The sequence below is a fragment of the Camelus bactrianus genome, chromosome 3 (assembly GCF_048773025.1).
Source record: "Camelus bactrianus isolate YW-2024 breed Bactrian camel chromosome 3, ASM4877302v1, whole genome shotgun sequence".
NCBI lineage: Eukaryota > Metazoa > Chordata > Mammalia > Artiodactyla > Camelidae > Camelus > Camelus bactrianus.
Window position 1 is genome coordinate 140,079,811 of NC_133541.1, and position 13,448 is coordinate 140,093,258.

The 13,448-nt window shown below is 45.6% G+C and overlaps 1 pseudogene; it reads right to left on the reverse strand.

Moving 5' to 3' along the window:
- The window catches only part of LOC141577166 (large ribosomal subunit protein uL16-like), a 29,065-nt pseudogene extending 22,180 nt beyond the window's left edge, over positions 1 to 6,885 (reverse strand).
- Positions 6,886 to 13,448: the final 6,563 nt, after the last annotated feature.

Consider the following 13,448-nt stretch of genomic DNA (forward strand, 5'->3'; position numbering starts at 1 on the left):
TTGGTTCCCTAGAAAAACAAAATCCGAATCCAGGTATAATGCCTTGGTTTAAAATACAATTTCTCCTCTATGGTTTAAAACTACCATCTCAGGAATATTGTTCTCAACTGATTCTTTGAGCTGTAAACACATACCCACACAAGCACAAACAGACCCTAAGCTACTCAACAACTTCCCTGTGATTTCCCATCAACCAACTTCCTAATTACTTTTGTTTCCCACATCCTCCAGTTCCAAAAGTCTTAACACTTCATCTCCACCTGCTCTTTTCTTCCACTGGCTCAGACACTCCAGTATGTTCTGTGTAGTCCAATATCAACATTTCCCCAATGAAAAATGTACACACTTACATCTATAATGTACCAATCACTTTCTGTCATATAGAGGTCACAGATTAAAAACTGGTCCATTTCCCTTTCCCTACAGTTTTGTGCAGTCTGTGTATCATTGTCTCTGCCATTCATAAGTAAAAGCATCTCAAAGGCAGGGACCCCCAATTACTTTGTTGTTTCTTTGCTCCTAAATAAATACGCAATAAAACACTGACATGAATTTTAGCCAATCTATAGTAAAAGCAATAAAAGTCTTAAATTTAGTAAGCAACTCTGATGGAGTAGAATTTACACTCAAACTATTTTGTTGGTTTGTCCTCCCTTCCTCCCTCCCAAAAGCAGCCTATGCAGGACTAGATTTCTCTTCCTATCTTTGTGAAACATGGGATACATGACTTCCTCATGGTCACAAAATAACAGATAAAGCAACAGGTGTCTTCGATCTCACATCTAATATTACAACCATTACACAATAATTTAATGTCAGTGTCTATTTAAAATAGACAGAATTTAAGGTTCATAACAAAGGCATAACAAGAACAAGGCATATAAATAAGGATAAAACAGCTGCAGAAGTTCCAGAGGAGGGCAAAGTGATTGTAAAACAGACAAAAAGAGTCAGGAAATATGATGGTAAAGAGGAACAGTGAAAATCTATAAAACCAGGAAAAGATGAACTCCAGCTCGTTCTAGCATTTCTCAAAACACACGCTCAGGATCTGTCCTGGAACTTTAAATAGACAGGTTTGGGATAAATAAATGAATTCCTAATAAAAATGAGGGCTAATAAACTTGTAGAATTTGTCACTTCAGAAGAAAAAAGTACAGGCTAAAAAGTGTTTGAGAAAGTTTTAAATAAGTTTGATCAAGGTCCTGAATGGAAAATTTAACACAGATGACCCAGGCTTACATTCACTCCACAGAGCCTCTCTCAGCAGTGGCTTCAGGACTAAGCCCACACAGCTGTCCAGGGGCCTGTGATCCTCAGTATGGTACTGTCTGCATTGTTATGTAAAATTCCACCTATGCCTAACCCTTAAAGTCTGCGTAAATATACAAAATATTCATTATCTTCCTGCACCTTAATTTGCCACTCTGAGAGGATACTTAAAATACAAATCAAAGATTCTATAGACTTCTCCTTTAAAGTAACAAAGGGGGATAAAAAATCATCCTCATTTGATAGAGAAGACAACTGAAATAAGTCACAAGTCATTCCACCAATTAAAAAATGCTGTCAATTAGGACATATGTTACCCAGGGGAAAAAAAAATTGGCTAAGGAAAAATGAAATACCTTTTTAATAAACTGGTTAAAGTACTAAATGCTCTCCCCCAAATCAGTTATGATTCCTAAGAACCCCAAGTTTCCTGAGTAACTGATCTCTGTTACCACGTCCTGCTGATACGCAGGAACTGCACCCAGGAAATGAGAAGGTAAAAAGTTCCTGTGCCGAAATGAAAACTCTCAAGGAAGAATGCAGAAAAGAAAATAAATTTTAATTTCAGGGCCTCACAGAGTCAGAGGCTTCCATTTGGGAACCCAAATAAGAGTTGCCCAGAAACAAAACCTAGAGCGCTGTTTCCCACCCGATGTACCAGGAAAAGCTACATACACAGAGATGTCCTCTGTGCGCACATATGCTCTGGCTTCCTCAGTTTCCTTTTACCAATTAATGGCCAGAAACATGCAAGTGTCCACTCTGCAGAAAGACAGAACTCCACAAAAAGAAACCTGCAGGCTTGCGTATCACACACACAGAGAACTAAAATGTTACAAAACACGGGACTGCCTGATACCTTCTGCCCACAGTGAGGACTCAGGTACCCCGCTCATCTATATGCTCCCAAAACTCCAGGAAAACATCTGCAAAACACCGCAGGATGCACAGGCACCCTCGCCCTCCCCATCCCTCAACTCCCCTTCCTAGAGCCACTCACACTTTACAGAAGAGCCAGAGCTCTGTAGGTGGGCTGGTTCCCTTCCTCCTCGGGATGGAGGCGGCAGCTGCGGCAGGGCCCGCGCCTTACTGAGGAAGAAGCGGGGCAGCCACCCAGGTCTTTTCAACACCAACAGAGCAGAGGAGGCAACGGTCCCACTTCCCTCCTCTTCTCTTTCTGGGCCTCTTCAGGCTGGGTCTTCTGCCGGGCCTGGTCCACTTGTACATGGACAGTCAGGTTTGGGATGCTCTGTATTTTGATTTTAATAAAGTTCCCTCTGGGTGAAGGCTGCAGTCGGCCCTCCAGGTCCCCCCAAACCCGCCGCCCTCGGGGCTGGGGGGGGTGGGGCCCTAAGACGTCCTCCCGGAGTCCTGCCGAGGAGCCAGGGTCCAGTGACTGGTTGAGGGAGAAGACCCCCAAGGGGGCAGAAGGGAGGGCGAGAGAAGGAAAGGATGGCGGCGCCGGTCCTGCTGATCCCGCTGCCCGGGCCACTACTTCATATTGAGGTCCCCGCCCACACCCCTGGCTGGGGGGTGGTGGCCGAACATGGGGTCCCGGCTCATATACTCAGGGTGGAGATGCTATAGACGCAGAAGGGTGGCGGAGATGGCACTGAGGTGGGGGATCCAGCCAGCTCCGCTCGGCGCCACCCTGGCTTCCGGCTCCCACAGGTGTCGCTGAGGCTGGGACCCCCTCCCTCCACCATGGGGGTCCCTTGCCCCAGGCCCCAGGATGAGACAGAAGCTCCAGCCGCATCTCAGCGCCCTCTCACCGCGGAGCCGCTGACGAGCCCCGCCCGAGGTAGCCGCCTCCCGGCCCCCCCCGGCCGCCGGCTCGGGCTCCGGCGTGTGCAGCTGCCGCTGCCGGCGGGGAGGGGAGTGGGGAGACGGGAGGCCGTGGCTCCCGCTGGCCCCAGGTTGGGCGCAGGTCTCGGCTGGGCCAGCGCACAGGGGCTGGGTCCCTCGGGTGCTCCCTCGCTCTCATGCTGGCGGTGGTGGCAGCAGCTCCAGAATCTCAGCTCGCAGTCTTGCTCGCTCAGTGCCTGGGTCTGGCCTCACTCCAGAGAGAGGGGAGGAGGGAAAGCGGTGCAGACTGATGACAATTATAAGGACACTAATCCCATTCGGGAGGGCTCCACCTTCACGACCTCGTCTAATCCTAATCACCTTCCGAAGGCCTCACCTCTTAGTACATCTGAGCATCTCATAGGGATGAAAAGGAAGGGGGGTGGAGGGGCAGAATAGAATTTCAACGTGTGAACATTCAGTCCATAACGCCCTTAAAGATGTTTTTCTTAAGAAGCCGGTCTACCCCAGAGATGAATTGCCAGTGTTATAAACCATAGACATTTCTACCATAGTTTTTGTTTTAAATAGCAATTTAAAACAAATTTGGTATGCAAATATTGGTAACATGTAGAGTTTTCTTTTTGGCTTCTTAAAGTTTAAAACTTCTAGCTATGTAATTCCAGGATCATTTTTAATAAATTAATTTGTGATCTCTAGATGACTGGATTTTAATTTCTTACATTATCATTGCAAAACACATCATATTAGTGACATTTTAAGCTCTTTTTTTAGACCCATGTGTAAGAATGATGATTAATTTCCCTTTTACAACCACAAATTATTTTTATTTAGTTTAAAACAATCTGAAACTTACAGAAAACTGCAACTAGAATATAAAGAACTTTTTTTTAATCTTGAACGCCCATTTGGGATTGAGTTACCAACCTGACTATAGTTCCCTGAGGCAGCTCCAACACTAGCTCCCTTTCTCAGAGGTGGGAGGTGTGGAGACGTGGACTATACCTCGCCCGATCTGCACAATAACTCCTTACCCACCCCACAACCCCCATCATTTGCATTTCTGTTGTTCTGGGTGGGGGCAGTTAAGGTCTTGGCCCCAAATTCTGGGCCAAAGGCAGAACTCATGCAAACTGTCCCCTGCCCCAGAAAGTGCAGTTTCTCAATTCGGAGGGAGGAAAAAGGCACACCCACAGCAGAGCAGGGGCAGCAGACGGGAGTGACCCCAAATTTAAAGCCCTGAGGAGCGGGTCTGAGAACAGTCTTGGCCCTGCTGTCCCGAGCAAGAAGCGAGCATCCAGGCCTCACCTACATTTGCCTCTGAATTTCGTGCTTTCCCAGAAGGTCTAAGGGGTGGACTTCAGCCCCCAGGCTGTCACATGACCCACTATGGTCACATGATTCACGGACACCGGGGACAGTGGTTAGTGTCTTTTCACCTCTCTGAGCACAGGTTGGAGTGGCCATGGTTTCCCAGGGCAACCTGGCGGGTAGGAGCAGTCGCCGCTGCCCTGGTGGAGGCTCCGTGGCCTTCTCCTCTGTGCTCCTGGGAGTAGTGCAGTGACAACAAGGTCACCAGAGCCAAAGCAGGAGTGACAGGTGTGGTGGGCCCACCCATGGCTTCCTGGGAAGTGCAGGTTAGCTCCCCTAAACCTTGTATTTCTTCACTTCTCATCTCTCCCTAACCTTCTCCTCTAATGTCCTTTCAGCTTTCTGTCTTACAAGGGGAAGCCTGGGGAAAAAAAGTAACTTATTGGATGATTTCCAATTTGCACTTTCCACGTGTAAAGCCCAGTGTGGGCTTTGTGAGAGAAACGCAAACCTGTGAGAAAGAACTCTGTTGTTAGGATAAGGGACTGTGATCCACCATCTAGTGGACAAGAAATTGAAAACACACAAGCAGGTTTTCCTTTTCCCTTGTCTAGAAAAACAAGTGTCCCAGAAGCGCACAGCCTAGGCCTAGGCTCCAGCCTTCGGCAGTGAGTAACCAAAAGCTATGACTGGAGCCCAGACTAGGTCTTTACCTCCTGGATGTGCTTCCTGGTCCTTCTGCTGCAGCTCGCTAAGGGTTCATAATACTCCCAGTCGTGGGTTTCCGTGAAGAATTCTTGGGAGAGGATCTTCCATCCGCAGGTGTCCAGGTCGTGGCCCAAGTAGACCTGAAGTCGACGATGTTAGGTAGTTAGATAGAAATGAGCACTGGGCAGGGGGAGAGGAAGGGGGAAGGAACAATCCAGTAAATAACAGTATGTATGCATTCAGGATAAGGGACTCCAGAAATTTTCGCTTTCTCTAAATGAGGGCCAGCAAAAGAAGCCACTTAAAATCAAAATGCTGCAGCTGCATATAAGAGAAGGACCCGGTGTAACTTGAATCAATGCTCATTGTAACGTAATTAACATTACAGTCTGAGCCCCCTCCCATTGGTTTGTCTATGTGCTTCATGGGTAAAAACCTGCCCAAAAGGGGATGGGCATGCCAGAGCACAAGGAACCTGAGCTGTCAATCAACCAGAGCAAAAGGAACTTGAGTCGTCAATCAGCTTGTTAACTCAAAGAACCTGAGCCATTAATCAATCAATCACACACACACACACACACACACACACACACACACACACACACACACAAATGCCCCTAAGACAGGATATAAGACAGAAAAACAAAGGAGCAGCGCCATTTTTCCTCTCTTGGATTGGCCAGCTCCCAATTCTTGGGAAAGTACTATTTTTTACTACCTTTTCATTTTACTAATAAAAATCTGACATATCACACTTTCTTTCTCTCGTTAAAAATTCTTTCTTTGAGGGATGACTAAGAAACGAGGTAATTCTTATTTCCCTTTTCCCAGTAACAGTAACAGTGGCGATCTCCTGCTCAGTCACCTCCGGGACGCCCCCAAACAGCACTGTCCACATGCCCAAGATCTCCTCGGGGAATATCAGCAAGCACGGCTCCAGCTGCGAGTTCACAGGGCTTGGCTGCTGGTGCACTGAGCGCAGATCCTGGAAGAAGCGCCCGGATCAGCTTCACGCCCTGGCGGAGACTCCAGCTCCACAGCGGGCGTCCGCTGCTCCGTGACTGTGAGTCCCGGGTATGCCGGATCCGCCTCATCCTCCCTCAACATTTCTAGCACCTCAATCTAGGTGACCACTCTGCAGGCGCTCACTATCCACACTGAGGACACCTGGGCCTCCATAGGCGCCAAGGGGGCTGCCACAGAGGCACATCTCTACCTGCAGATGTGCTCAGGATCGGGCTGGACTTGGCCCACACTGGGATCCAGAGAGGGCTTCCCACCTCTTTTCCAGACAAACTTCAGGGCAGCAGGTCCCCTCGAAGGCTGCACATGCTCCATGGAAAGCCACCCTCGGTCCAGGACGGGAGCTTCTGGGGCCCAGGGCTTCTGCCCTGGGTCACTGAGGCAGTGGCCCCAGGCCAACCCCTGCCTGCTGGGCTGCACAGCCTGCAGGTCCTGTTGGACATGGGTGTGCCAGGCTTGGCGCCCCATCCCGCACCCACCTGACCGCTGGTGCCGCTCCTCTGCCTCTGGGCCATCCGGTTTTAGCAGGTTATGGCAAACTTGCCCTCAATCTCATTCCAGGAGATGATGAAGATGAACTTGTGCTTCTTCCGCTTGTAGAACACATGCAGCCTCCAGGCCACCCAGTCCAACTGGAGTCTCTCCTTGAGCGCCAAAAACATGGTGGCTCCAGGGCCAGGCCCCGGGGAAAGGGTCACCAGCCCTGCCCGCCAACGGACTCAGCCGCTGGCTGTGCCGTGCCCAACAGCACCCCCGCCCTCCACCGCTTACCCTCGCCAGGCGCCTTCGGCCATCCTAAAACGCTGAGGGGCTCTCCCTGCTTGCTCGCCCGCCTCTCTGCCTTCCGACCGCCCCGCTTCTTTGTGGCGCAGCTCGCGGGAAAGAGAACACGCCCCCAGGAGCATGTAGTTCACACGGTCACGTGCAAGGGGTATCTGTTTACAAGCCCCGAGCTGCCGCAGCGCCTGGCGCGAGCCCTAGCCACCCCCTGGGGCGAGGCCGCGGTGCTGCACCTGCGGGGCTCCGGAGGTGAGGCGCGGTTCCGTGGGGCCAGGCATGTGGTCGGGAACCGTGTGTGTGTCTCCACCGCTAGTACCAAGGCCGATCTCCCCGCCCCCCCTCCTCCTCTTCCCGGCAGCCAGGAGCTGGCTTGACGGAGGGTCGCGTCTCCTAAACTTTGTGCCTCAGTATTGTCACAATGTCGCCAGTCGGCTGCTGACATAGGCTCCACTTGGACGTAAACACGGACACGTGCCGCACTCCGGTGCCGCGGTAGCGGCGGCAGCGCGCACAGCCGCCCGCGCCCGTTGGCCCCGCCCCCAGCACCCCCGCCCCGCCCCGCCCACTGGCAGCTGAGAGCCCCTCCCTTCTTCCTTCCGCGGAGCCGCCTGCGGGCTGGAGCCGCCGGTTGGCCGGCGGTGAGAGTGGCAGGTGCGCCCTGCGGTAGAGGTGGCCTCCGAACCCAGGAAAAGAGGAACAAAGACGGAGGGACTGAGAAGTTTTGAACTCCATTTATTCAAAGGGACCCTCAAGTGTAAGTTTTCCTCCATTCACCCGGGGGGATAACTTCTAAATTCAGAAAGTACTCCGTATCATATGAACTATGTGCTTTATTTTATTGAGACCCCCTAGGCTGTTGAATTCTCTCCTAACATCCTTATGATACAATTTTTAAGATATGAAAGGAAGGTGTCTGAAGACAACTCAGTAGAACTCCGAAACAAAATAAAATTAAGTGAAAGTTAAAAAAAAAAGAAAGAAACAAACAAATAGTGGAAGGAAGGGAGGAAGGAAGAAAGGAAGAAAGAAAATACAGACACCCCAAGCCCTACTACCTCACAGCACCTCTATGGTTTCCCACTACCTCTCCTTTTCCTCCATTCTACAGTGGCATCTTACAATTATTTTCTTGGATTTTTATTTTATTTTTGCCATTGCTTCCTCTAAAAAAATAAGAACTTAATACACACTGGAGTTTCAGAGGACAGCATTTAGGATACTGAAAGGAAAATTGACAGCAGTTGAAATCAGTGTTGGCAGACGTAGTTAAGGACCTTATCATGTCTGTCCTGAACTTTTCATTCAGCAAGTGTTTACTGAGATACAAATATGTACATGCCAGGAACTGTGCCGTATGATAAAGATGTGAAAAATAATGGAGCTTTTTAAAACCTACTATTTACTGAACACTTAAGTTGCGAGGAGCTGTACACACATTACTTCACTTAACCCTTACAATCTACAAGAGAGTTCAATGAAATTTATAAACTTTTTCCAATATGTGCTAAATGGGCTAGGACAGTCATAATCCCTGCCCCAGTAAAGTGTTTGGTCTTAGTGGAGCAGATAGATAAGTGATCTGACAATTGCAATTCTGTATGACAACAGCTACTGTAGGAGAGGTACATGTGGCTGAAAGACATTGGAGGCCACCTCAACCCCTGGGAGGACGGAGAAAGCTTCCTAGAGGAAACAAAGGCTAAATTTGACCTAAAGCACCTAAAGGATGAGGCAGCAAAGGTTGATGAAGAGAAACCGGCCACTTTCAGTGAGAAAAACCCAAAGTTGCACAATGTCTCTGTTATCCCCCCATATTACAGACAGATAAAGTGAAGCACAGAAATTAAGTAACTTGCTCAAAGACATGGTGGCTGAACCAGAATTCAAAGTTTGTTTTCACTTCCTTGCTTATCCAACTTCCATTCTCTCATCCTCCCAGTGGTCTTTTGTCAATACTCTGAACTCTTGAACAACAGGGGTTGAACTGTGAAGGTCTATATATACACAGATTTTTCCCCAGTAAATACATGGTGAGCAGATTCCTAACATCAACTGTCACAATGCAAAACCCAGGGCCTGCACCCAATTTCTGGATGTATTTAATTTGAACAGACCCAGATACCATTGGCTAAAATGGAGGGTGAGTGCCCGTGAGAAAGGACTCTTTAATGACATAAGAATAATTATAAACATTCTACCTACCCTTCTACAAAGGGCCTTATGAGAAAAGTGTACCAAATACTTATTGGACTTAAATGATGCCCAGATAAATAAAAAGGTCTTCAGGAGGCCAAGGCTGTTGTGCAAGTTTCCTGGAATCTCAGGCCATGTGAACCAGCAGATCTGATGGTAGCTAGAAATAGCTGTGCTGATTAAAGAGAAAAAAAAAAATATTGGCCTGGTTCACATGTGGGTTAAGGTGGCAAACTGATGGCAGCCATAAGTGAACAGTTGTCACACTACAGCTGCACTCAGAGCTCGCCCTAAAGGAACGCATCCCTAAAGGGACATCCTCCCAGTGGGAAGAGCTCCAAACAGAACAATTCATACATTACATTATATGGAGGCAGAAGTGGCCTGAGCTATGGATATGCATAGACTACTGGGAAGTAGCAAATGACTTTTTGTCAGGGGCTTTGGTAAAGCAAGAAAAAAAAAAAAAAAGAAAACAGAGACAAGGAAATCTGGGGAAAGAGGCAAGTGGATGGATCTCTGGGGGCAGATATATAGCATGCAGATCATTGTCTCTTGTTAGTGCCCACCAAAGAGCACTCTCTGAATAGAAGACTCTCAGCAATCAACTGGACAGCTTAGTTTGCTCTGTGAGTGTGAACTATACTCCATCCTTAACCTTTAGCGGTCCCCTGTTTGGACGATTGGTGCATGAACAGATATGACACCATGGCTGGGAAGAGCCGTGGGTACAGCAGACTGGGATCCCTCTCCCTAATGCAGATCTAGACCCTGCTCCTTTCTGAGTGCCCAGCTTGTCAACAGTAGAGCCTGGTCCTGAGTCTGTGATATATTATCCTTCAAGGAGACCAGCCAGCCATTTGCTGTCAGATTAACTTTATTGGATCCCTTCCACTCTAGAGATGGCAACAGTTCATCCCTGCTAGAATTTAAACCTACAATGGTAATGCATTTTAATTCTCTGCCAGCAAAGCCTCCACCAGCACCATGAATTTGGGGCTTACAAAATGCCTTATTTATTGGCACAACATCCTCTACAACACTGTGTTTGAGGGATTAATTTATGACAAAAGTTGTGAAACCAGGGGTGCATGAGCACAGATTCCACTGGGATTACCATCTGTCTCATCACCTAGAAGGAGTTGATCTGATATAGTGGTTGGATGAGCTGTTGATGGCTCAGCTCTAGTTTCAGGTTGGGGAAAGTGTGTGCTATGTGTGCTGTATCGATGGCTGACATATGGTGCTGTCCTGTCAGGAACCAAGAGGTGAGAGTACAAATGGCCCCATTTACCATTACTCCTAGTGACTCAATTTCAAAGTTTATGCTTCCTGTGTCTGAAGCTTTAGGCTCTACTGGATTGGAGATCTTGGTTTCCAAGAAGGAAAACACTTCCACCAGAGGACAACATAAGCATTCCACAGGAACTGACTATCATCTAGCCACTTTGGGCTCCTGATTCCAGTGATTGGCCTTCTCATTCCTGGATCATCAGACAAAAGAGAATTAATATGTTAATATATTTTCAAGATTAACTTGCCCTTAGTAACGTGAAGAACCTGGGTCACTGCTGTATAGTGGAGGCAGGAAGGAATAGTCACAAACTTCACTGATGCATCACCTGGTGTTTTGTGACAAGTGATAATGGTATCTTGGCATTTACAGCAACTATGTCCTCATGGAGGTAAAGCAAATCAAACCTAGATGAAGAAGGTCTGGCTCACTCTACCAGGCAGGCAACCTTAGATCAGCTGAGACACTGGTCAAAGATGAGAGAAATTTAGAATTAGTGGTGGGGAGGAGAGATGCTGACTCTCAGCAAGGCTTTGGGAGCAGCTGTAGCCACCAGGATATTCCACAAACCCTCTTATAGAGATTGCAGCTGGCCAGCACCTGGAAGGAGACTCAGGGGCAGATTAGAGTTAAGGGAGAGAAAAGGTGGGTCTGAGGAGTCCTAAGGCTCTAGTGCACCAGCACCCACTCTGAGCATCACTTAGCACCCTCCTGGCCCCGTGTCCTACTGCAGGCACCTGTCCTACTACCAGTTCTTGGAGACTTTGACCAGCTTCCTGCAGGTGCAACTGGGGAGTCCCTTACTCTGGCTAAGGCGTGAGCCTCTCCTTTCCTTTCCTGGAAGCTTTCTGACAAGAAATGCAGGATGCGGAATGTGCAGCCTACAAGTGCTTATGTGATAGTCAAAGTCCAAGGGCCACTAAATCCATGGCAGGTGGAAGCCTGTGGGAAAAGCCTTCTCTTCATTTCCTGGCTTTCATGAGGCCTCCCAGAAAGCCTGTGGACTCCAGCACAGGTCGACCATGGTCATTGTGATAACATATCCATACTTCAGCATTTCCTTCTTCCCTGTTTTCACCGCCTTGTTCATTATTCCTACTCTATGGGTCACATTCCCAGATAAATTCCCTTTGAGGAGGCCTTTTTGGGAGGAATTCATGTCAAGACAGTAGTCTTATTAACTAAGTTGAAGTAATGAATTCAAATAATTCAGATCTTAATATACAATTTTGCTGCCTTATTCATATGTACAGGATTTAGGAAAAATGATGGTTTTGTAAATTAAAATAATTGTTTCAACTTAGCCAAACTTTATTCAATTTCCATTTGAAAGTTAGTAGTTGCAGGAGTAAGTTGTTATATCAATAAAATGTTCATTTTACTGTATGTAATGTGCACACATACACTTTGAGATTTATACACTGTGAATAAGAGGGAATTCTTATGCTTCGAAGTAGTATGAAATTGTCCAACACTCTTTCTATATTGTTGAATAATTAATACCGTTACATTCTCAAGGTAAATAAATATGAAAAGAAGGGAAATGATCTTCAGTAACAAGGTAAATGGAATTTGTGGCATTATTTCTGTTGATATTTGTAATGTCAATTTACATTTCCACCATCAGAGGTCATGAAAGAAAAATGGTGAAAAGAAAATTTGAGCTTTGTTGAAAAAGCTGAAGTTTGAAATCTGAACTGTAACATTCTTAGTTTTTTTTTGGTTTTTTTGTTTGTTTGTTTGTTTGTTTTTTACAAAGGAAGAGCCACAGTCTACTTAATTTTATATGTAAAGGAAGAAAAATAATTTTTAATAATAAACTTAACTGATAGATTACAAAAACATGAGGTTCTTATTTGACTTTGGTTCTTTCAAATTTTAGTTTAAGAATAAAATTGTAAATGCAAAATGGTGACTGATTGTCTTGGGAATATATAATATTTATTTCAGCTGGGTTTGTGGGTCTGTAATTGATGGAAATTATCCCACTTATTAAAAAAGAAAGGAAATAAATACAATGAATACTTAGAAATATTTAGGAATACACTTCTTTGTGAAAATAATATCCACTTCATAAAGCATAATAAAGTGTGTCTCAAAGTTTTCATTTGAGAAACTGACAATGCAAAGTGTATCAAATATCTTATTGATAATAAATTTTAATATAAGTGTCTAGTATTGATATATATTTTGTTATTGGTAGCATGTGTTGATTTAAAACCTTTCTTGCTCTAAGTAAATGATTAGAAATTAAAAAATAACAGTGAGTTAAAATCATTATTTGAGTTTAAAAAAAGCACAGAAGTCATCACTTGTCATGACACTTTTTGGGAGATAGTAATAATTTTAAAAACCTTCTTATAAAATGAAAATAATATGTTTGCATTATCATAGTTTCATATGTTTTCAAAAACTCTGTGACACATTAAATAAGGAAGTCACACGAAGACAACTGCTGTGTGAATTTACTTGTATGAGGTATCTGGAGTAGACAGAGTCATAGAGACAGAAAGGAAAATGGTGGGTCTGTGCATTATTTACTGGGTATTGGATTTCAGTTTTGCAAGGTTTGAAGAGTTCTGAAGATTCTACAACAATGTACTTGTTCTTAACATTGCTAATCTGTACACCTAAAATGGTTAAGATAGTGAATTTTATGTTATGAGTATTTTACCACTATTTTTTTAAATGGGAGATAAAAAATACTGTGCATATAAATTGACATCAGACAATCAAAATCCTGGTAGGGGGAAATTGTATTTGACTTACACAAGAAATTTAGATTAAAATGTGACACCATCTACCCAAGATTCCTCATTGATCCAACAAGTGTAACAAAAGAATCCACACCATATTGTCATGAGGAATAAATGAATTAAAACATTTAAAACTGCTCATCGGTGACTGTACATCACAATGCTCAATGCCCGTTAGCTCTCGTGTTGTTGTTGTGAAACACTTCCTCGTATGCTGCGCCTAGTACCCAGATTTAATACCTATTATTATCATCATTATTAGTTGTTCTATTTTCCAATCTAGTGTATAAAAAGACACTTTTCGT